Here is a 26,090-nt window from a genome sequence, read left to right on the forward strand (position 1 = left end):
ACATCCTTTATATGTCACTTCCTATTGGAAGGTGGCTGTCCCAACCTCTAACCCCTACATTTCAATTCATGAAAAAAGTACTTAAATGATTTTTGTCACTTTCCTAAAAGATCTTTTTTAATACACCCATTTGATTTATTTTATAGGGAAGTTGAAATAATGAAATTGATTTTGTAGATTTATTTTAAATTAAAAAACTTTATATAAAAAATGCTGTCCCATGTTTCCATGTCACTACCGAAACAGAAAGAGATGGAGCCTGGTTTAACCCACACCCCCACACTCTTCACCAAGAAGTGACATAGACTTCATGTTCATCGTGGCCAAATCATGAGGAGCTAGTTTACTTCAGTCTGAAATTAATGTCTTCCAAAGTCTGGAAATCAGTGTGGTTTTAAGGAGTGTCACTACCGAAACACATCATTTCTCAAAAATTATAAACAATTTTGTCTATCCATGTACATCATTTCAAAGCTGTTTTTCTAAGCCATTTTTTGCCTAGCATTGTAGAGTTAAGCTAAAAACTAGATAAAATTGTCACAACCGAAACAGTCACTACCAAAATGATTGTTTCGGTAGTGACAAAATTGGATGTTTATGCTTTTTATTGTACTTAATTCTAGTAATTCTAGTAGTTTAGTAGTAGCTTGAGCAAATGTAAAGCATCTTATGAGTTAATATTTAGCAAAATAGTTAAGTGACTATGGCACCACATTGTAAAGACAATGCTGTGGTCACTACCGAAACACTGGTTGTTTTGTCTAAAATCAAAGATAGTGAGTTATCAACCAATATTTTAAGATCATGATTGGTTAGGTGTATGTGTAATGTCAACTACAAATAATGCTGAAATCAATATAATCAACTTTATACATTTTACAAAGCGTTTAGATTTTGATTACTCTCAATAATTCAACATTTTTTCTGTGTTTTTTTTTCCAGATTAAAATAAGTATCACATGTGACAAATACAATTATTAAAATACAATATGATAATTGAGTGTGCCTTTACTAAATATGTGTCCCTTAGATCTGGTGCAACATACAATATGTTTTTTCCAAAATAGCATGCAAATTTCACACAATTTCCAACTCTGAATTTGAACCAATTCGGTAGAATGGCCCATATAGCATTCTGAGATTGTGGAATAGTTGTCTGGCAACGCGAGACTACTTGCATAGCATAGTAACAGTGTTACCTTTGTTACACGGCAGATAATATATTCTATATGTTTTAATGTACTTTACTGTGGGAAACAAATGAGTTCAGTCTCTCTCTCTCTCTCTCAGTGCAAACACACACACACACACACGCACACACACACGCCTAGAGAGAGAGAGAGTCTTTGATGTCTTCTTCCCCAAGGCCCTCAGAGGGTGCTGTTCACTAACCTATGGGTCAGCGGTTCCCGGGACACCACGTGACACGTCGATCACATGACCAAAAAACAAACTGCCTTCCCAAGCTTGAAGGAGCAGTGTTGATTTCGTCGACTAATAATGTGACGATAAAAATGTCCGTCAACTACCTTTTTTCACTGACAAACTAAATGGAAACTAAATAAAAACCAAGCTATGATGACTAAAACTAAGGCTAAAATATATTGACAATTTCGTCAACAAATAAAAAAAACAAGAGACTTATACTGGACAAGAGATCCAGTACAAGTCATTTTACACTTGGTTGCATGCTGAAAATAGCAGATCTATACAAGCTCACAACGTGTCACGCTGCAGCATCAAGGCCCACCACCCAAATATTATTAGTAGACTTAATCAACTGTAGATTTAGTCGACTAAAATCTTGTGATATGTAGTTGACTTGACTAGTAAGAGACCACACCTCTACTTACAGTAAGTAGAGGTGTGGTTTATTGAAACATAATGAGATGAATGTGGAATGGAGTGAGGAACCCAAGGTAGGGCGAGTCTCAGGGTGGGGGCGTAGTCTCTGGAACTGACGGCCATCTTTGCTCTACTCGGGATGAGCGTTTGGTTGTCTCTGCTCTGTCACTGCTTCCCCTTGGATTCCTAGAGAATCGAGGCGGAAGGAGGAGGTTGGGGTGGAGGAGGACGGCAACATTTGAAGAATAGCAAAAATAGCCGATCTACAAGTGCAGTACTCACAACCCATGTTTGGTCTGTCGTGAAGCAGGACAAACAACTTGGTTGAGAGATCACAGGTGTATTTATACTGTGGTGATTGCACCAGAGATTGGCTGTGGTGAGAGGAGGCAGGTGTAGTGGATACGGGTGATTGTGAATGGGGAGTGGCCGTTGAGTGGAGGCGGGAGGTGGTTGAGAACAGAGTGGCAGTGATAAGCAGAGGGTGGTCTCCACTCCTGAAACTAGACTAACACTAAAACATTCCAGGTGACTAACATGTGACTAAAAACTAAATGAAAACTGTTCTGGCCTCAGTGCTGTTAGTGTTTAACACCCTCTAGGGGCAGGCCAATGTATTTTGTTTCTTGTTTTCTGCACAGAGTTCTTCCTGTTAATGCTCATTTAGGCCCTCATTTATCAACCGTGCGTACGCCAAAATATGGGTGTACGCCGAAATTACCGCAATTTTCGGCATTTACGATTTGCGCCAAAGATTGAAAATTATCTTTTGCCAAGACAAAACTCACGTCTGGTCGGGAGCTGTCGTACGCTTTGTCCTCACCTGTTTTTCTGTCGTAGAACAGCGGAGCAGCATTGTTTGACCAGCTGAGAGGCTGTCACAGGCATCGAAACATATGTATTCACTCCTAAAATGTTTATATAAAACTGTGTAGGTATGTAGGCCTATATGGGCTAAATGTAAAAAATAAAATAAAAAGTAAAGGAATACATCAACGATGTGTCTTTGTGTCATAGGAAATTAGTAGGAGATTTCCAACTTTACAAGCAAGCAATTAAAATCGCGCATTTAAAAACAATGTTGCAAGTTAGATGCGTAAGCCATTTAAACAGTGTTTTGCATGATGAGCGCATACATGCGAGGATTTGGGCTGTCTGTGCTGAAATATTTCCATGACGGGACGTTGGAGAGTAGCCTATAGTGCAGTGCTGCAGCGCGGAGAGTCCCAACATGGGTAGCCTACTGTAGCCTAATCTACAGCAGGCCGATGTCTTTCTGGAGTTACAGTATGCGCAATCTCCTCCTCGCGTCGCTCGAATGCCAAATGTGCCGTGCCAGCGCAAGTGGGAACGCATCGGAGATAGTATAGGCTAAGCCAGCCTGCAGCCCACCACCACCACTGTTCAGTGCCACATGAGGCTACGGTTTTGGCTGCATCTATATAATTGACAGTTGACAGCGAGGCAATTTAAATAGACTGTCGTCGAACGTGCATGGTCAATTGGTCACGGTGTCACGGACGGACCACCGTGATAGAGAGAGACAGACTACAGGACAGGAGATGCACCTTGCAAAACTGCAGCGTGTGTGCGTGCCTATTTGTTATATAATTCATGGTTCACAGGTTCAGGTTTTCGTTCACTAATATATCTTGTTGTATATTAAATGAATAAAGACTTTAATAATTTAATATACAACTAACAACACAGTGACAGTTGCTTGCAAATTGCGATATGTGCGTGCATGCGTGCGTGCGGGGGTGAGGGCAGCAAGGGAAGCGAAGCGAGAGGAGAAACAGACAGGGTAGTCCTACAGCTTTATTTAATTCATGCAGGTTTATTTATTTAAGATACAACAAGTTGCGTGCGTCTGTGTGTGTGTATGGGAGGGGGCAGCAAGGCAACTTAGGTGACATTCACACCAGAAAGCTTTGCTGCGATTCAAACGAAAAGTGCACTTCATTTGGCAGGTGAAACTTTTTTCCCCCTGTAACCATGGTTTCCAGGTCGTATTGCAGTTGTTCATGTCGCAAAAACGAGGGCGAGGCTTGATTTCATAGGGCGTGCCAGATAGATTTCAGCCGTCACATTTATAAACGTCCGAACGAAATTAAGGAAGAAACAGCTGTCTGCGATCACTTTGTAAATGCCGACCCGACGTGGGTGTACTACGAATCCTACACTCGAATTTGGGGCAGATTTTACACTCGATTGATAAATGAGGGCCATAGACTCCAGGTGCTGCCTAATGAGTGTTAGCAATCAAGGGGTAATCTGCTGCAGTACAGGTAGTTTAGCCTCAGTCACTCAGTGTGAATTCAGTATGAGAAGCCAGCTTCATTTGACGGTCAGGCTTTTTGTTTGTGCTTAAGAGTCAAAGATTGTAAGTACATGTAGAACTTTTCCGAATACATTGTAAATGTTATGTTTCATTGAACGAGTGGTGTATTTGGAGTTCTGTGCTTTTGTTTGTTGGACATGTGCTACTTTGTCATGCCTTTCTGGTACCTAAATGTTTGATTTGCTGCATTTGAGTACATGCTTGATGTTTGATACTGTTTGTTTCGTACTCAACTGTTTTACTTACCTGTTTATCCATTCCAGTGTATTGCTACATTATGTTACTGTGTAAAGGATATTACAGCATACAGTGATAACAAATACATTCATTTCTGTGATGTTTATGTGAATTGTGTAGTATTATGGGATATTTACACATGCCCTTTTTTCTGTCTTTTGTCAAAGTTTTACAGTTTAACTTCTATATAAAAGATTTGTCAAGATCCACTCCTCTGACTGCTTTTTATGGAAGGATGTTTAGCTCGCTGCATAGCCGCACACGTAATCCCGCATACGTGGTGAGGGCAGAAGAAAAACTATTCAAGAGACTATGACTAAAACTAAAATCTAAATGTGCTGTCAAAATCAACACTGTAGTAGGAGTCGGTATAAAACCACCACATAATGCATTCACGCACATTCCCACTAGGCCGAGGAAGAAATGCCACATGAACGCCACATGAACATTTTCAACTCAGCCTCATGGTGGCGCTATAACTGGCCGAAAAGGGTTTTTACCTCTAACTGCACAGATCTGTGGATAACTTTGTATGCACACTCCCTAGAGGCCAAGGAAAAACCTTTTTCACATGTGCTCTTTATAGCGCCACCTGGAGGCCGACATATGTAAAACACATTTTCTAATATTACTCCTTCAGATTTTATCCAAATTTCACACAAATCGGTACACATGTTCTCCATAGTCATGTGAGCAAGACGGGTTTGTTTGATTTCTCATAATCCACCCTCATTGGCTACGATTGGCTTCTAAACTTTTCAGGAATAGCCCGCTTTGTACCCGTTTTGTACAAATCGCCACAACTACTCAACGCAGCGTCCGAATGTGGAAACTGTGCATGCATATCCCCACTAGGCTTTGGAAGAAATGCCACTTGACAGTTTTCAAATAAGCCTCATGGTGGCGCTACAACAGGCCAAGCCAAGTCTCTCTCTCTCTCTCTCACACACACACACACACACACACACACACACACACACACACACACACACACACACTCCTCCTAAACATTTTGCCAAACATCACACACATACTCCTATCCTCCTGGTGGAGACCTGTGCCCAGAAGGGCACTTTTTCTAGTTGTGTATGGATCAGGACTATTTTACAGATTATAGCACATCCGTGCGTGTCATTTGAGGGCATCCGTATGCAGATGTCCTCAAATGATGTGGAATATTCTATACACAGTGTGTTGTACTATGCAGTGGCTATATACATATGAGAGACAGACATGAGAGAGAGTTATAGTTTCAGCTAGCTCCGTTTGGAACCTCTATATCTATGCCGCTATACGCTTTAACTTCGAGATGAGGTTCCGAGGAAAGCAAAGCAAAGTTCTTTGTTTACCAGGGTGAATGGACTAAGCTCGACGAACTTGTTTACAGCCAGACCCCAAAAGTAATCGTTGAAGGTTTTTTATGATCCTTAGGTTCATCCAATAAAAATAACCGGTATATAAATTGTGGATCATGGTCAATTCAGGGGTTGAAAGTTTGAGTACCATTAAAAACCTTTAAATTAAGCCCTTAACCCAGCTGAAAAAGCTATGCTTAAAAGGATCCCTGGCTAATGAATAAATATTTTATTTCTTTCATAAATTGCAAATCTTTCACTCAATAGGGACTGCTCCTGTCGCAAGTTGATGTCATATGCCCATGTGTGGTCTAGCCCTATGGAATTATGGGATGCATGTGTGCTAATAAAAAAATACGTAATACTTACCAAAGTATTAGCACGTGTGGAATCTGGAAATCATAATTCTATCCATAATGTGTGCTACTGTGCTCATAGCATATGGGTGATCCTGTTTATTCAGTAGGTATAGTTAATGGCCCTAGTCATTTCGTCTGCAGGCAGCTGTCTTTGATATTCAAGATCAGAGGTGTCGATGGCCTGTTTATACTATAGTCTGAGATCCTGGTTCACACCTAGGGCCATCAAATGCTAAAACAGGGGTTCAAAGTGGTCACTGTTGAAATGGTTCAAAGGGTCTCTAACTATCTATGGGGTGGCCAAATGCCAGCTGTCTGGAGCTATGTGTATTGTGGAAACTGTACTTAATGTCATGCAATTGAATGTAACCAGTTCAGTCAGTTGGCCAGTCACTACCTGGTGGCTGGTCAAGGCCAGCCAGGCCTATGCTATGCTATGCTGTGTACTTCGAAATAAACATCAAGGAACATCTTACTCTGTCGAAATAAACATCAAGGAACATCTTACTCTGTCTGCTGCCGTCTCACAATTCTCTCCTGGCTCTCCCGTTTTGGTTAAGTAATTCGTGGTGTTTCGTGTCCAAAATACACGACATGTGGTGCCGACCCGGTCGTGTTGATGCATTTTTTGCGTCAGGCGAAGGGAACGACATGTGGTGCGACGAAACCGGTGTCTTTGGTGCGTTCCAGCGCCAGGCAGGAGGAATCAGCGGCTTTTTATTCAGTCTAATCGGCGAGTTTTTGTGAGAGACGACAACGACGGGTTCCAGCGGAACGAGGAGGAGGATGGCGACGGACCACCGCGATGAGGGGTGTTGCGCAGCGGCGACATGCGTCTCTTTCCAACCGGCCGGTGGCCAAGGGGAGCGGTCGACGAGGGGCGGACAGCCACACGGTGGCCTTCGATCATCAACTCTACGCAGGGGACGGCGAGCGGAGGAGCGATGCGGCGCGGCGGGGGCACCAGCGTTCCAGGGGGAGAGGGGATCGCTCATCCCGACGGGGGGAGGCGACCACTCGACGCTTGGCGCGGCGACGGTTTCCACTTTCCATGGCCGACTGACAACGCAAGCTGAGGGCCTTCACGGACCTGAGCAGGGGTCTGTGATGAAGATGTTGCCTTTTCTTTCTCGTTTTCCCATCTCTGTTGTTTCAGAGCTGGGAGGGGGGAGGTGATGATGAGATGATTATGAGAACTTTCAGCGAAAACAGCGGTGAGCATTTTCTTAACTTGATCCGTGCGGCTGAAGCGAACTTTGAGGTAACGGAATGCAGCAAACAGAAGAATTTCCTTTGTTCATATGGGGGAGACGGACATTCCTTCTTTCTGATTACAATTGTGCGTCACGTTCGTTTGTACTAATCATTTATGTTTAAATTACAGGGCAATTGGCAGCCGTTGAGTGCCGACAGTGTTTAAAGTCAGGATAGTGATTAAATTACAGGGTAATTAATTGGTAGTCGTGTAGTGCCAACAGTGAAAAGAGGGTTTAATTTGACTCTTTTGTGGTTTTCTAGGGCTTAAAATGTGATTTAAATTACGGGATGGGAGTTATTAGTGAGGGGTTAAATTTCTGTTGGCTTCTGTTCTGGGATATAACGTGTTCTTCCTTTTTCTTATTTTTCATGTGAATTCCAAAGAGAGTTCATGTGATTTGGTGTGTTATTGGTCCTGTGAATCTCCAAGAGAGGTTTATGTGATTTGGTGTGTTATGGTCAGGGTAAGTCTAGAACTTATTTTGATTTCCTGTGAAACTCCAAAGAGAGAGCTTCATGTGATCTGGTGCTTATAAACATGTTATCCTAGATTTGAGTAACAACGGGGAAATTATCCTCCTAATGTTCTGTAACATTTTTAGCCATAAGAGTTTGAAATAACGCAAAGAGAATCCTCCACTGATACGAAATTGTGTTTAACTTACTGTAATGGAAACCATTTATGAATTTTCCACTGATACGAAATTGTATTTGTACTTACTGTAAATGCAAGTTGTGTAACCTTAAATGTCTGTGTTTGAAAACCATGTTGGGGTAAAGCTGTTATTCTGGTGTCTTGAATGTATTGTTAAACTGAGGATCAAGGGGGGTGGTAACTGGTAAGAATTATGGTTCCATATTTTTTTATATGACATATATGTCATAAGGGGGGTTATGTGGAATCTGGAAATCATAATTCTATCCATAATGTGTGCTACTGTGCTCATAGCATATGGGTGATCCTGTTTATTCAGTAGGTATAGTTAATGGCCCTAGTCATTTCGTCTGCAGGCAGCTGTCTTTGATATTCAAGATCAGAGGTGTCGATGGCCTGTTTATACTATAGTCTGAGATCCTGGTTCACACCTAGGGCCATCAAATGCTAAAACAGGGGTTCAAAGTGGTCACTGTTGAAATGGTTCAAAGGGTCTCTAACTATCTATGGGGTGGCCAAATGCCAGCTGTCTGGAGCTATGTGTATTGTGGAAACTGTACTTAATGTCATGCAATTGAATGTAACCAGTTCAGTCAGTTGGCCAGTCACTACCTGGTGGCTGGTCAAGCCCAGCCAGGCCTATGCTATGCTATGCTGTGTACTTCGAAATAAACATCAAGGAACATCTTACTCTGTCTGCTGCCGTCTCACAATTCTCTCCTGGCACTCCCGTTTTGGTTAAGTAATTCGTGGTGTTTCGTGTCCAAAATACACGACACACGTGCGTTCCATAATTCCATAGGGCTGGGCCACACATGGATCATATGACATCATCAACTTGTTTTTATTTTATTTTTTTAGTTATAGAGGGCAAGTATAATGTTTTAAGGCATATTTGTCTCATTAGCCAGGGATCCTTTTAAGAAGCATGTAAGCATGCTAACACCACTAGCTCTCCAGTTACTAAAGTCCTTCCTTATTCACTTGATTTCAGGCCAGTGTGTGGAGTCCAGACTGCAGGTGAAGATGAACTCTGCAGCCAGGGGCGTTTCTATTAAACAGGAAACTGAAGACATTTCTATTAAACAGGAACCTGAAGACATTTATATTAAACCTGAAGACCACCCACACCTCAGTAAGTTTCATGCTATTTCCTCTTTAATGAATCTGTTCTGTAGGGCTGCCACTTATTTTCACTATACAATAATGACACTGTAAATATCCCGATATGTAAATCAATCATTGGAATATCCCTCAAATTGAATGTTGAAATATATTCTATTTAATGTTTATATTCGTATTACCATATCCAAAAGCACATCGCATTTTGCACAAATGCAATGCGAAAGAAAACTGGACCATATAAGTTCACCTTGTGATTGCCTTTACAGTATGGATGTAGGTCTCAAACAGATGTTATGGTGTGTCTCTCTGTAGGAGACGAGGTGTCTAGAAAGACTGACTAGAAATAGAGACTGAACTGTGTGAGAACACAGATATTTGCCTGTATTTTTCGAGGTTTCGAGGTTTAACCATTTGAACCCTAGCATCCCTATATTGTGGCGGGAACAGATGCCTTATACATAGTCTATCTACAAGCTCACAAAACATTGCAATGAGCTGCAATTGAAACAAGATATTAAGCACTTGGGAGTGTGCAAGAATTACTCTTCTGTTTAATTAATTTGACATTAATTTGCTTAGTGTATAGTGCTACTTTTCAACACCTATCCACAGGAGGCTTTTCTAAATAGAATAGCACTAGTCTAAAACCCAATCGGGTACAAAATATATAATATGTGACCGGTCACAGTAGTTTGATATACAAGGGGGCCATGGTCATTTTATGATAATAATGTAACCTTTCATATGATGTATTGCTCATTGAAATTGGGTGAAAAATGAAGAAGATATGACCATCTGAAACTTGTTGAACCAGAAATTGCAAACTAGAGAATTTCCCCTTCAAAGATTCTAAGAGATTTTAGCACCTCTGAGCCCAGGAATGGGTGTGACAATAGATACTTGTCTCCACCCCTAATGGCTTGCATAAACACTCCCCCACCCACTAACCACTCCCCCCACTTGGTTAGCTGTCAATTAGCTGTCAACTGCACAGAATGACTTGAGTGGACACTTAATATTCTATTCTAAGTATGTGAGTAAAAAGTTACTTGTAGTGTTTAATTGCTAAATGTACTGTAAAGCAGTATGAGATGAGAATTAGATTAGTTTGTTTATTTTCACATACTTGAAATTTGCATAATTGCACTTTGTCTGGGACTAAAGAAATATATACAGTTTACAATTGCACTTTCCCTGGGACTAAAGAAATATATACAGTTTAAAATTGCACTTTCCCTGGGACTAAATAGTATACAGAATATACAGTTTAAAATTGCACTTTCCCTGGGACTAAAGAGTATACAGAATATACAGTTTAAAATTGCACTTTCCCTGGGACTAAAGAGTATACAGAATATAAAGTTTAAAATTGCACTTTCCCTGGGACTAAAGAGTATACAGAATATAAAGTTTAAAATTGCACTTTCCCTGGGACTAAAGAGTATACAAAATATACAGTACTTCAAAATAGAGTGTCAGCCTATAGCAGGCTGTATTGTTCCATTTTGTGACGAGATTAATATCTTGCATGTTGATAATTGTCAAGCCCCAGTGCACGCTCTCCTGTGAGGGTGCACTCGTGTTATGAGTTGCCGATACATAGCTACATGATGGGAAATCACTAGCTAAATTATGCACTGTGGTAGCCTATATTTTACTGACGTGTAGTCTAGGTGCTGGCAAATTGTGTCTTGGCGGTGTACTGAGGCTGAATCGGTCTGGCGGACTACCTGCATGCAGACAAGATCAGAGTAACTAAACATAGCAATTCTAATTACTACTCACAATATTTAAGGTGCTGATCTGTTGTTAAAACTTTGAAGGTAGCTCATTTTCTACATGGAACAAGGACTGGAAGAATAGTTTTACATTTTAGGAATCTAGTATTAACTATTATGTCATTTCTCTGCTCCTAGACATCCTGCACATGGTTGTGTGTAAAGAGGATTCTATTAAACGGGAGAGGAGCCCCAGTCTGCTCCAGGAGGAACCAGAGCCTCCTCACATTAAAGATGAACAGGAGGAGCTTAAAGAGGAACAGGGAGATCTTCTTCAAAGACCAGAGTCAATGTTGACATTACTAGCAGTGAAAGGTGAAGAAGAAAATGATTATGAAGAAGAATACATCTCTTCCCACTGCTCTGAAGTCGAAGTTGAAGTTGAATCTGACACTGAAGTCACTAAAGACAGTGATGATTGGGACGAGACCAGTGAAGACGATGATGACGAACGGCCTGACAAGAGTTTCCACTGTAAACATTGTAAGAAGAGTTTCACTAGGTCAACTTCTCTGATCAGACATCAGAGTGTTCACACTGGAGAAAAACCTTTCCACCGTAAACATTGTGACAAAAGTTTCAGTGTGCCAAGTGAAATGAAGAAACACCAGCGTGTTCACACTGGAGAAAAACCTTTCCACTGTAAACATTGTGACAAGAGTTTCAGACCGTCGTATCCACACCAACGTATCCACACTGGAGAAAAACCTTTCCACTGTAAAAATTGTGACACGAGTTTCAGTCAGTCAAGTCATCTGAAGAGACATCAGCTTGTCCACACTGGAGAAAAACCTTTTCACTGTAAACATTGTAGCAAGAGTTTCAGAGACTCGGGTGCCCTGAAGGCACACCAACGTATCCACACTGGAGAAAAACCTTTCCACTGTAAACATTGTGACAAGAGTTTCAGTCAGTCAAGTAATCTGAAAACACATCAGCGTGTTCACACTGGAGAAAAACCTTTCCACTGTAAACATTGTGACAAGAGTTTCAGTGTGCCAAGTGAAATGAAGAAACACCAGCGTGTTCACAATGGAGAAAAACCTTTCCACTGTAAACATTGTGACAAGAGTTTCAGTCAGTCAAGTAATCTGAAAAAACATCAGCGTGTTCACACTGGAGAAAAACCTTTCCACTGTAAACATTGTGACAAGAGTTTCAATCAGTCAAGTAATCTGAAGAAACACCAGCATGTTCACACTGGAGAAAAATCTTTCCACTGTAAACATTGACAAGTGACAAGAGTTTCCATCAGTCAGGTTCCCTGAAGAGACATCAGCATATCCACACTGGAAAAAGATGGGGGAAGAAGCTACTATAAATTAGCTCACTTTTCTTTTTGCTGGGAGGTGAATAGAAAAGCAGAAATATTAAGGAGATTCATACTGCTCCTTAAAACAGAGGCCTCGGTTAAGACTTGTCTTTTGGAGTCTGCCAGCAGTTTTTTTCCCCTCCATTCCTCAATGTTCTGTTTGTTTTGTTATTTATTTTTATTCATATCTATTCATTTTTATATAGCAAATTATGCCATTGTTGTAGTCCAGGGTCAGAAAATGCCCGCTTGTCCGGGGTATATTAGAAAAACTCTTTATTCTGAATCTCATATCCTGCACGGGGCTTTAGATTGCCACCAAAATGTGTGTGCAAGTTAACATTTAACCTGATTTGATTGGTCATTCACCACTTCATATTTTTTTTGATCAAATCTTTCAATTCAGTTGGATTGCCTCCCATGCGCAATTGCTACTTTTGACTATTGTCAACTGGAACCCCACAAGTCCTACAAACGCACTTGGGGAGACAGGGCCTTCGCAGTGGCCGCCCCTTCTCTTTGGAACTCACTCCCAACTCATCAGATCCCCCCCCCACCTTCGAAATGTTCAAAAGCACACTCAAAACCCACCTTTTCAAACTGGCTTTCCCTACATACCCCCCCCCCCCACACACACACACACACACCCTTCTTGTTTGTCCTTTTTTTATTTTGATTCCTAGTTTAACCTTTTAAACCCTTTTAACTAGTTTATTTTCTCTAATAAAAAGGTTTGTACTAAAATGTCTGTAAAGCGACTTTGGGTACCCAGAAAAGCGCTATATAAATCGTATGTATTATTATTATTATTGTATGGATTCACCTGCAAAAAAAAGTGCTGTTGGCTTGTAGCGATCTGTAAGGTCTGAGATTATTTCATGTGCACGCACTGCAGACTCAGGGCACTATCTTGCATGGAGCCTTATCCCTTATGCCTAATAAGCATCTTTGTATTACTAGAGTCGGTCGGTCACATAATATGCATCACCATTTATGGGCATAGCGGTCGGATCTGTGACTCTGGACAACCTGATCTCCATGTACGTCTATGGGTATACACCATAGAGTAATACAAGGATAGAGACCGAACCGGAGCTGCACCACTGGCAACAGTACCCCCTAGACAGTGTGGTCTCCTGCAATCCATAATATTCAATAATAATTAGGCTATGTCAAATGGTCAACTATACATTTCTGTGCTTATTTGATCATCATGGGTTAGTGGGTGAGACACATTGGGCTCCTTTTTCGTCACAGCTAAACCCCTTATCCCTAAACTTCTTTGCCTTTTTTTTCTTTTTACTATTTTGCAAAACATTTTTGAATAGTTAAAATGGCCAGTCTACAAGCTCACAACGTGTCAATGTAGATTGGCTAGTTGAACTATTCAAAAATGTTTTTCAAAATAGTAAAAAAAAAGGCAAAAGTTTCGGGATAAGGGGTTTAGCGGTGACGAAAATGGAGCCCTATGTCTAGTCAGAAGGGCTGGTCTGAGAATCTTCCTTCACTAGAGATCTCAGCCCAAGTACCCTATAGGGCAGGCATTGTCCTGAGTCCTTTGAAGCTCGCTCGGTGTGAACCAAAACACACACTGCAATCTCCTACCATTGATTTGTTGTATGTAAAGTCTGTAACTCCACCCTCTTATTTAACTCTAGCTGTTTGTAAAACGTATATCTTGTCATGTTGTCAATGAAATAGTCACTAGTCTTGGGCTGGCTGGCCATCACGGTCAGGCAGTCTGTGTGCTCCCGCGGGCCACCCAGGGCCGTGGGAAGCTCTGCTCTGTACTTGTACTTTTGAAATAAAGACAACTCTGATTGGAACGTCATTTCATCTCTGCCTGCGTTTCTTCATCTGATGCTTTGATGCCTGGTTTTCACTACTCTTCTACAGTCTGCTTTAGAGAACATTATTCTTCCCTAGTTTAGTGAGTTAGTGTATAGAAAAATACACGACAACAGGGCAAGGAGGAGTTTGGATGGGAATGTAGATTAGAGAAGTACTTGAAAATGCGGCAGCCAGAGTTTTAACTAAAACTAAGATGAGATCATTTTGGCTTCGGAATTAGCCTCCGGTTGTTTTTAGGATAGATTTGTAAAATGATTTGACTTGTTTATAAAGCTCTCAATGGTCTCGCATCTTCCTATCTACATGACTGACTGCGTAAATATGTCCCAAACCGCCCATAAGGTCTTCCACTGCTGGCCGGGAGGCATACAGATCCCTCTGTGATGGGTAACTACCGACCCATTTCTAATCTGCCCTTTCTGGGCAAGGTTTTAGAAAAATGCATCTTTCATCAATTGGATGTGTTTCTACAGAACAATGTGCATAACAAATTCCAATCTGGCTTTAGGAAAGGCCACAGCACAGAAACAGCACTTGTAAAAGTAATGAATGATCTTAGGGTGTCTGCTGACAAGAAACATGTTTCCGTTCTTTTACTTCTAGATCTAACGGCTGCATTTGACACGATTGACCATTCAATTTTAATACAGCGTCTGGAGCACTGGGTAGGCCTGTCTGGCACGGCCCTGTCCTGGTTTTCCTCCTACCTAACAAACATAAGCTATTTTGTCAATCTAGCTGAGTTTGACTCAGACAAACACAACATCAGTTCTGGTATTCCACAGGGCTCAATTCTTGGTCCTCTGTTATTCTCCCTGTACATACTGCCATTGGGAGAACTCATTACCAATCACGGAGTCAATTTTCATTTCTATGCTGATGATACCCAACTATATCTTTCTGTAGATCCAGATGATCTCTGTGCCTTAGACCCGCTGTTGACCTGCCTGTCTAGCATTAAATGCTGGATGAGTGAGAACTTTCTCAAGCTAAATGAGGATAAGACAGAAGTTCTCATAATCGGTTCTAGTGAGCAGAAATAATCGATAAAAAGCAGACTTGGCAACCTGACTGTAGAAAGTAACAGTACAGTAAAGAACTTGGGGATCACTATTGATTCTGAACTGAATTTTAATTCACACATTAATCATGTTACCAAGATTGCCTTTTTTCATCTTAGAAATATTGCACGAATCAGAGCCTATTTGTCACTGGACGATGCAAAAACGCTAATCCACGCCTTTGTTTTTTCTCGGCTTGATTACTGCAATGCACTTTTTTCTGGATTGCCTAAGAAATCAACTGACAGATTACAACTTGTCCAAAATGCAGCAGCCAGAGTCTTAACTAGAACTAAGATGAGAGAACATATTACTCCAGTCTTGGCCTCATTGCACCGGCTTCCGGTTGTTTTTAGGATTGATTTTAAAATTCTTTTACTTGTTTATAAAGCTCTCAATGGTCTCGCACCTTCCTACCTACATGACTGCCTGCCGAAATATGTCCCAAACCGCCCCCTAAGGTCTTCCACTGCTGGCCTGCTCGCTTTGCCTAAAAAAATGGCAACTAAAAAATACGGGGAAGCAGCTTTTTGCTTCTACGGGCCGACGGCGTGGAACAAACTCCCACTGTACCTTCGACAGGCAGCCTCTGTAGACATTTTTAAAGCTCAGCTCAAGACCCACTTTTACACCCTTGCTTTTAATTGATTTATCTGTCTTTTTAAAAAAAAAATATTCATGTCCTCACTGTATTGTTTATGCCCTGCTTTTCTTTTCTTTTTTGTGTAAAGCACTTTGAGCTGCATTTCATGTCATGAAAGGTGCTATACAAATAAAGTTTTATTATTATTATTATTATTACTATTGTCCGACGGAGCATTGGTTCGAAGGAGCATTGGTCTGAGGTGCGTTGGGGGTCGGGAGAGGGTTAGGTTTAGGTGTGCTTCCCCGGGGGAGGTTAGGGTTAGGGTGAGGGTTTGAGGTAGGTTGTCGTTCGGACCAATGCTTCGTCGGACCAAACGCATGAACCCCTGCTGGCATGCTCGCTTTGCCTAAAAAAATGGCAACAAAAACATACGGTGAAGCAGCTTTCTGCTTCTACGGGCCGACGGCGTGGAACAAACTCCCACTGTACCTTCAACAGGCAGTCTCTGTAGACATTTTTAAAGCACAGCTCACATTATATGGGCCATTCTACCGAATTGGTTCAAATTGCAGTCAATGAAATTGACAATGAAAAACACATTTTAATTAATCACAATAGATTTATTGAGATAATATAAAATTAAATATATAAAAAAAAACATCCTTTATATGTCACTTCCTATTGGAAGGTGGCTGTCCCAACCTCTAACCCCTACTTTTCAATTCATGAAAAAAGTACTTAAATGATTTGTCACTTTCCTAAAAGTTTTTTTTTAATACCCCCATTTGATTTATTTTATAGGGAAGTTGAAATAATGAAATTGATTTTGTAGATTTATTTTAAATTAAAAAACTTTATATGAAAAATGCTGTCCCATGTTTTCATGTCGCTACCGAAACAGAAAGAGTTTAAGTCCATAGATGGAGCCTGGTTTAAGCCACACCCCCACACTCTTCACCAAGAAGTGACAGACTTCATGTTCATCATGACCAAATCATGATGAGTAGCTAGTTTACTTCAGTCTGAAATGCATGTCTTCCAAAGTCTGAAAATCAGTGTGTGGTTTTAAGGATCATTTCTAAAAAATGATAAACAATTTTGTCTATCCATGTACATCAGTTCAAAGCTGTTTTTCTAAGCCATTTTTTGCCTAGCATTGTAGAGTTAAGCTAAAAACTAGATCAAATTGTCACTACTGAAACAGTCACTACCGAAACGATTGTTTCGGTAGTGACAAAATTGGATGTTTATGCTTTTTAATGTACTTAATTCTAGTAATTCTAGTAGTTTAGTAGTAGCTTGAGCAAATGTAAAGCATCTTATGAGTTAATATTTAGCAAAATAGTTAAGTGACCATGGCACCACATTGTAAAGACAATGCTGTGGTCACTACCGAAACAGTGCAGTCACTACCGAAACAGTGCAGTCACTACCGAAACACAGGTCTAAAATCAAAGACAGTGAGTTATCAACCAATATTTTCAGATCATGATTGGTTAGGTGTATGTGTAATGTCAACTACAAATAATGCTGAAATCTATAATCAACTTTATACATTTTACAAAGCGTTTAGATTTTGATTACTCTGAATAATTCAACATTTTTTCTGTATGTTTTTTTTTTCAGATTAAAATAAGTATCAAATGTGACAAATGTTGGGAGATGAAAGATATTCCAATAAATTATTAAAATACAATATGATAATTGAGTGTGCCTTTACTAAATATGTGTCCCTTAGATCTGGTGCAACATACAATATTTTTTTTCCAAAATAGCATACAAATTTCACACAATTTCCAACTCTGAATTTGAACCAATTCGGTAGAATGGCCCATATAGCATTCTGAGATTGTGGAATAGTTGTAATTTTTCGTCCCATATAATAATGTGACGAAAAATGTCCGTCAACTACCTTTTTTCACTGACGAAAACTAAAGAAACTAAATAAAAACCAAGCTATGATGACTAAAACTAAGGCTAAAATATATTGACAATTTCGTCAACAAATTAAAAAAAAAGAGACTTATACTGGACACGAGATCCAGTATAAGTCATTTTACACTTGGTTGCATGCTGAAAATAGCAGATCTATACAAGCTCACAACGCGTCATGCTGCAGCATCAAGGCCCACCACCCAAATACATTTTAGTAGACTTAATCAACTGTAGATTTAGTCGACTAAAATCTTATGATATGTAGTTGACTTCACTAGTAAGAGACCACACCTCTACTTAAGTTAACAGTTTATTGAAACAGAATGAGATTAATGTGGAATGGAGTGAGGAACCCAAGGTAGGGCGAGACTCAGGGTGGGGGCGTAGTCTCTGGAGCTGACAGCCATCTTTGCTCTACTCGGGATGAGCGTTTGGTTGTCTCTGCTCCGTCACTGCTTCCCCTGGATGCCTAGAGAACCGAGGCGGAAGGAGGAGGTTGGGGTGGAAGAGGATGGCAAATTTGAAGAATAGCGAAAATAGCCGATCTGCAAGTGCAGTACTCACAACCCATGTTTGGTCTGTCGTGAAGCAGGACAAATAACTTGGTTGAGAGACCGCAGGTGTATTTATACTGTGGTGATTTCACCAGGGATTGGCTGTGGTGAGAGGAGGCAGGTGTAGTGGATACGGGTGATTGTCAATGGGGAGTGGCCGTTGAGTGGAGGCGGGAGGTGGTTGAGAACAGAGTGGCAGCGATAAGCAGAGGGTGGTCTCTACTCCTGAATCTACGTTGTATAAATACAACTACCCTAAAACTAGACTAAGGCCCAATCCCAATCCACTCCCTTGCTGACTCAATGGGCCTCATGCGCCAACCGTTCTTAAGAAGTTCTTAAGAGGAAATTTGTTCTTAGACCCACTTAGGAAGTTTTTAAGAAGGTTTTGGGATCCCTCAATCTTTTCTTAGCTGTGATTTGTTCGTAGGTAAGAACAGAATCTACGCACACTGTGGAGCACTCTTAGGGTGCCTTTTTCGTTCTTAAGTGCAATCTGAAAACATAAAGGAAAAACAGCGCCATCTGCATGATGCTCAAAGTTTGGTCTGAGGACCTCAAGGGGTCCTTGAGGAAGTTCCAGGCAGTCCACAGCAAAATATGGAACATTTTACCACTTTAATCCCATTTTATACTTTGAAAATAGCCAATCCACAAGCTCACAAACGCGTCCCATTACTGCCCATTTTGAGCTTGTAGATCAGCTACATTTTGATAAATCTTCAAAACATTTCCCTAGCAGAAAATATTTTCATATGGGGGTCTGCAGAATGCATGTCAATTTGGGGGTCCTTGACATGAAAATGTTTGAGAACCACTGGTTTAGAGTTCACAACCCAACCCAAACAAACGCACCATACCCACCACATAACCCCCACCCCATGCACCCGCCATCATCCCCCCCAAGTTGACTATTGTGAGATAAATAATAAAATACATTAATGAATATCGAAAATATTGAAATATTGAAAATTTCTGTTCACTTCAGTACCTCCACAGTATTATTGATTTTTAATGTTTGGAGTCTGGTGTTCCACCATATTTAGACTTTAGTTTAGGTATTCTTGACTTCACTCAACTTTATTTCTATGTGTGAGGTCCTGTGATTTCTGTGTGCTGCAATCACACACAGGTGTGACTGCAGGCAAGGCCATGGAGTCACGCAAAACCACACCCACCTGGGTGAACACAGGTAGGAAAGTGAATTCCCAATGCCTTATATGGGATTGGTGGGGCGGTTCCCTATGGTAATTATGATGCTAATTAGGATATGTGGGGCGTCTACCTATGATCATTTGAATGAACTGGCACACCCCTTCAAGTTACGAGGATTTGGATTCATCATCATAAGAACATGCTTAGGAACAATTTACTTAAGAACGTTTCATGAATCTGACTGGACTTCTCTTAGGAATTCACTTAGGAAGAAATGTAAGAGGAAAAGTTAGGAACTTATTGGCGCATGAGGCCCAATGAGCCCTCACTGACGTAGCTGCGCGTTCATGTGAAGTCTGCGAGGGCTTGAGGGATGTCCCATTTGAAAGTCAGTGAGGGCTCAGCCCCGCCCCTTTATGTGCCCTTTGCCAAAGTCAGCATCGATGCTGGGGATCCTCCGAACGTCAATCATTTAAGTATGCAAATTAGTTATGTATCAATGTCAACAAACACAATAGTGCTTTCTCACTGTTCTCAAAGGGAAGGATAGGCTATATATTTAATAACAATAATAATAATAAGGGAAATATGATGACAAATGACTAATGAGCAAAGTAAAATAATATGGAAATGCAATGTATAATGAATATTATTATATATGAATATTACAACCCCTATCACACAGGAAAGTGTATTTATGAAACTAATAATAAAACGATCAGCTTAAATACTAAAATCGACATGATAGACATGTCATGTAGGCACTGGCTGTGAATAAGGACAGTTTTTATAAAGTGATGCAAAGTAATGGCGGACTCATCTTCAAAGTACTGTCCCATTCCTTTCACAACAATTTGGAGCCCTTGCAACCTCTCACCCTCAAGGATATACAGCTGACGTCACTAAAGTCAGTGGGCCTCATGCGCCAATAAGTTCCTAACTTTTCCTCTTACATTTCTTCCTAAGTGAATTCCAGAGAAGTCCAGTCAGATTCATGAAACGTTCTTAAGTAGGCAGAATTGTTCGTAAGCATGTTCTTATGATGATGAATCCAAATCCTCGTAACTTGAAGGGGTGTGCCAGTTCATTCAAATGATCATAGGTAGACGCCCCACATATCCTAGTTAACATCCTAATTACCATAGGGAACCGCCCCACAAATCCCATATAAGGCATTGGGAATTCACTTTCCTACCTGTGTTCACCCAGGTGGGTGTGGTTTTGCATGACTCCATGGCCTTGCCTGCAGTCACACCTGTGTGTGATTGCAGCACACAGAAATCACAGGACCTCACACATAGAAATAAAGTTGAGTTAAGTCAAGAATACCTAAACTAAAGTCTAAATATGGTGGAACACCAGACTCCAATAATACTGTGGAGGTACTGAAGTGAACAGAAAATTTCAATATTTCAATATTTTCAATAATCATGAATGTATTTCATTATTTATCTCACAATAGTCAACTTGGGGGGGGGGGGGGGGGGGGGTGATGGTGGGTGCATGGGGTGGGGGTTATGTGGTGGGTATGGTGCGTTGGGTTGGGTTGGGTTGTGAACTCTAAACCAGTGGTTCTCAAACATTTTCATGTCAAGGACCCCCAAATTGACATGCATTCTGCAGACCCCCATATGAAAATATTTTCTGCTAGGGAAATGTTTTGAAGATTTATCAAAATGTTTCGAAAATAGCCGATCTACAAGCTCAAAATGGGCAGTAATGGGACGCGTTTGTGTGCTTGTAGATTGGCTATTATCAAAGTATAAAATGGGATTAAAGTGGTAAATGTTCCATATTTTGCTGTGGACTGCCTGGAACTTCCTCAAGGACCCCTTGAGGTCCTCAGACCAAACTTTGAGCATCATGCAGATGGCGCTGTTTTTCCTTTATGTTTTCAGATTCCACTTAAGAACGAAAAAGGCACCCTAAGAGCAGGCCCGTGGGAAGTACTTTACACTAGCAGGGGCTGAGCGTGTACCTGGGGGTGCGCGCGCACAGCGCGCGCCGCAAAAATGCGCGTGCACGCGCATCATGCACGCGCATTTTCGCGCATTTTCGCGAATTTTCACGCGCAAACGTGGCCTTTACTTTCCCTCTCCACACGCAAGTTATATATGAACGAACTGACACAGGCAATTAACCAGGATAAGGTGCCAATACTGTGATACAGCATATTTAAATCTCTTATTTTTTTTTTCTCTCCTGTTCGAGGGGGGGCTGTGCCTGGGGGGAGGGGGTGCTACAGCCCCCCCAGCACCCCTACTTCCCTCAGCCATGCCTAAGAGTGCTCCACAGTGTGCGTAGATTCTGTTCTTACCTACGAACAAATCACAGCTAAGAAAAGATTGAGGGATCCCAAAACCTTCTAAAAAACTGGGGGTGGGTCTAAGAACAAATTTCCTCTTAAGAACTTCTTAAGAACGGTTGGCGCATGAGGCCCAATGAGGGTTCAGGGCTCAGGGATTGAGGGAGGCAATTGGGATTGGGCCTAACACTAAAACATTCCAGGTGACTAACATGACTAAAAACTAAATGAAAACTGTTCTGGCCTCAGTGCTGTTAGTGTTTAACACCCTCTAGGGGCAGGCCAATGTATTTTGTTTATTGTTTTCTGCACAGAGTTCTTCCTGGTAATGCTCATTTAGACTCCAGGGCTGCGTTCAAATTCATTCCCTATGCCCCATATAGTGCACTACTTTGGGGTTCCGCCATTTTGTTATAGTGTCCGAATATGTAGTGAGCATTTTTGCACCCTAATGTAGTGGACTGAAGTATCCCACAATGCACCGGGAATTGTAGGGACCATCCGATGGTCACTACAAAAACACAGCGAAGCAAATCTGCCCCATAATGCATTGCGCAAGCTTGCTCTTGAGCGCACATGCACGCGTTTGCGCGCACGTGCGCTGCTTCTGCATGCATGCGCTTATTGCGCTCCAACTCAGATGAGGCAGAAGTTGAACCAGCGAAAGAAATCAACACAAATGTACTTTTTAAACTTTCGTTTCCCCTCTATTTTCTTCCCTGGCGGATCTCGAAGCTACAGATCTCGAGACAAATTATCTGTGCATTTATTTGCAATTGTTTTGTTTTATTTATTTATAATAAAACAATTAATTTGCAATAGTATTACTATTACTAATCTGATTCATTGTATCACCCAGGCCCAGCGCATGACGTTAGGAGAGGAATGAGTTGTTTGCTGTAGAACGAAGGCCTTATATTTTAATTTTAAGTTTTTGGATTAAGGTTGGTGAGGTTGTAAAGCTATGTGCTAAAGTCCAATATATATTTTGTACATGCATGTGAGACACTAGCCCTGATACATGACTGCCATGATAATCATCATGATGATTATCATGGCAGTCATGTATCAGGGCTAGTGTCTCCGAACATATGTTTTATTAATATTAATTCATTCCTGCCATTAAAATCTAACATTATTTCATTGAATTACACTAAATACATTCAAACTTCATTATGTAGGCAGTAATTTATTGGACTGCTGTTTCTGTTAACGTCCGTATTGTGAGCAGAGCTTGTAGATCGGCTACTTTTGGTAATTCTTTACCAAAAGTACCCGATCTACAAGCTCACAACACGGACGTGTATGAACCCCCCCAGGATTAGCGGGGGTTCATAATCATGTTGCTGATATTTTCATATTGTCAAGGTGGTGCACTGTTTTCATATTGCTGGATAATGGATATAATATTAATTTATTGATAATAATCATAGGCCTATCTTATTTTAAAAGAATAACCTTTTTATCATCATTTCAGCAGCAGCGTTTTGACTGTTTTTTTGTAGTCTTCATATCCAAATGAGTGAAACGGCCGGGATGATTTGTTTATTTTTCATACAGTTCTTTATGAGGCGATCTGAAAAAACCCTATGGGGATTACAATGCAAACAAAAAGTACATGAACCCGCGGACCTATAGTGCCCTCTACCGATATTGACGTCAGAGTCGGTGCTCCCCATACAGGGAGTATTGTCCGAATAAATCACTATTTGAGTCCACTGAGTCTGGATCCCCGTATGGGGAGTAGGGAGTAGGGAGTAGGGAACAACCCTAGCAATTCGAACGCAGCCCAGGTGCTGCCTATTGAGTGTTAGCAATCAAGGGATAATCTGCTGCAGTGCTGGTAGTTTAGTCTCAGTCACTCAGTGTGAATTTAGTATGAGAAGCCAACTTCATCTGACGGTCAGGCTTTTTGTTTGTGCTTAAGAGTCAAAGATTGTAAGTACATGTAGAACTTTTCCGAATACATTGTGAATGTTATGTTTCATTGAAAGAGTGGTGTATTTGGAGTTCTGTGCTTTTGTTTGTTGGACATGTGCTACTTTGTCATGCCTTTCTGGTACCTAAATGTTTGATTTGCTGCATTTGAGTACATGCTTGATGTTTGATACTGTTTGTTTCGTACTCAACTGTTTTACTTACCTGTTTATCAATTCCAGTGTATTGTTACATTATGTTTACTGTTTAAAGGATATTACAGCATACAGTGATAACAAATATCATTGCATTGATGTACCTTCATTTCTGTGATGTTTTGTGAATTGTGTAGTATTATGGGATATTTACACATGCCCTTTTTTCTGTCTTGTCAAAGTTTTACAGTTTAACTTCTATATAAAAGATTTGTCAAGATCCACTCTTCTGACTGCTTTTTATGGAAGGATGTTTAGCTCGCTGAATAGCCGCACACGCAATCACGCATACGTGGTGAGGGCAGAAGAAAAACTAAAACTAAAATCTAAATGTGCTGTCAAAATCAACACTGTGGTAGGAGTCGGTATAAAACCACCACATAATGCATTCCTATACACTGACACCACACTAGACAGGAACGCCCAAAAACGTCACATCCGGTTTTAGCCTGGGGTAAGAATTTTCTATGGCTGCCAATGCAACTTGGTCCAATCCTTAATCACATACGGACAAACATCTATGCTGATGCTATCTAACTTGCGGAGGTAGCGTGCCTTGTCCACGGGCAACAGAAATTTCAACGTATGCCATTGCAAATACGTTTGATAATCGCTACTCTGCTCAATATTGTTTTGAAAATGCCGCAAATTGCATTGCAGTGAACGAGCGCAAATCACAACTTCCCCCGGGGGTGGGCGGAGGCGCTGATTATGCGCCGTGGTGTCAGTGTATGGGACATCTGTACACCAGAGCTCTACACCAGAGCCTATAGCCTTCAAACCGATTGTTGTCTCCACCAGGCCGAAGGCATGGGGAGAGAGTATTTTTGCACTCCGTCCGTCCGTGTGTCCGTCTGTGAACAGCTAATCTCCGGCACCGTTAACCCGGTCGATGCCACATTTTGCACACACACTCCCTGGATGCCAACGATGAACCTCTGCCCCAAAATTTCCAAAACGGCCTGTTATAGCGCCACCAGGAGGCCGCTTTGTGCAAAACAAGTTTTTGGACAGTACACCTACAGATTTTGTCCAAACATCACACAAATTGGTTTTACCTCTAACTGCACGGATCTGTGGATAACTTTGTATGCACACTCCCTAGAGGCCAAGGAAAAACCTTTGCCTTGAATTTTTCACATCTGCTCTTTATAGCGCCACCTGGAGGCCGACATATGTAAAACACATTTTCTAATATTACTCCTTCAGATTTTATCCAAATTTCACGCAAATCGGTACACATGCTCTCCATAGTCATGTGAGCAAGACGGGTTTGTTTGATTTCTCATAATCCACCCTCATTGGCTACGATTGGCTTCTAAACTTTTCAGGAGTAGCCCGCTTTGTACCCGTTTTGTACAAATCGCCAAAACTACTCAACGCAGCGTCCGAATTTGGTGAAACTGTGCATGCATATCCCCACTAGGCTTTGGAAGAAATGCCACTTGACAGTTTTCAAATAAGCCTCATGGTGGCGCTACAACAGGCCGAGTCTCTCACACACACACACACACACACACACACTCCTCCTAAACATTTTGCCAAACATCACACACACACTCCTATCCTCCTGGTGGAGACCTGTGCCCAGAAGGGCACTTTTTCTAGTTGTGTATGGATCAGGACTATTTTACAGACTATAGCACATCCGTGCGCTTCATTTGAGGGCACCCGTATGCAGATGTCCTCGAATGATGTGGAATATTCTAATTTGTGCACAGTGTGTTGTACTATGCAGTGGCTATATACATATGAGAGACAGACATGAGATGAGAGAGAGTTATAGTTTCAGCTAGCTCCGTTTGGAACCTCTATCTATGCCGCTATACGCTTTAGCTTCGAGATGAGGTTCCGAGGAAAGCTATCCCTGCGCTGGTAGAAATGGAGTCTACCTGGGTCGAGCCCGTCGATTAAACCCCTTTCGCAGTATTAATTTAAAAAAAGTATATAGGTATCAGAACCAAGATACAGTTGATAAACTTAACATAGGCACCTAACATTTTAACAAGGGCATCAGACAACCGCTTAAAATCAGGCTTAAATAAACATGTAGTCCAGTCAACCCCCGGCCGTTCACGCGTGCAGTACTGCTTCTGTAAGAATGCATTAGGAAAACCGAGGAAAAAAATCGTACTGGCCGGTTGTTTGATGCCTATGTTAAAATCTCTCTCTCTCGCGCTTCACCTACTTTTTTACGTGTAAAACTGATGTGATTCAGTGTAGGCCAGTCAATCTAAGCAAAACAGG

The 26,090-nt window shown here is 41.2% G+C and overlaps 2 protein-coding genes and 1 long non-coding RNA gene across 9 annotated transcripts in view; 2 read left to right on the forward strand and 1 right to left on the reverse strand.

Annotated features, from left to right (window-relative positions):
* Positions 1-26,090, reverse strand: part of LOC306913339 (contactin-associated protein-like 2) — a gene marked incomplete at its 5' end in the record, with an annotated part of 202,217 nt that overhangs the window by 118,923 nt on the left and 57,204 nt on the right. The gene's annotated exons all lie outside the window — the stretch shown is intronic.
* On the forward strand, positions 4,146-11,137 carry LOC306913138. Its single transcript, XR_013788492.1, has 3 exons — positions 4,146-4,228; positions 9,044-9,184; positions 11,091-11,137. It is a non-coding gene; the product is annotated as an uncharacterized lncRNA (long non-coding RNA).
* The window catches only part of LOC306913130 (uncharacterized protein), a 40,652-nt gene continuing 38,095 nt past the window's right edge, over positions 23,534-26,090 (forward strand). For 6 of the 7 annotated variants that reach the window (XR_013788489.1, XM_079489675.1, XM_079489681.1 and 3 more), the window contains exon 1: positions 23,534-23,649. The gene's annotated coding sequence lies outside the window, so the exon portion shown is untranslated. The remainder of the gene's footprint in view (positions 23,650-26,090) is intronic. The other variant, XM_079489677.1, reaches the window with a different exon arrangement.

Source organism: Electrona antarctica, assembly GCF_951216825.1.
Source record: "Electrona antarctica genome assembly, chromosome: 20".
In the NCBI taxonomy this organism is placed as follows: domain Eukaryota; kingdom Metazoa; phylum Chordata; class Actinopteri; order Myctophiformes; family Myctophidae; genus Electrona; species Electrona antarctica.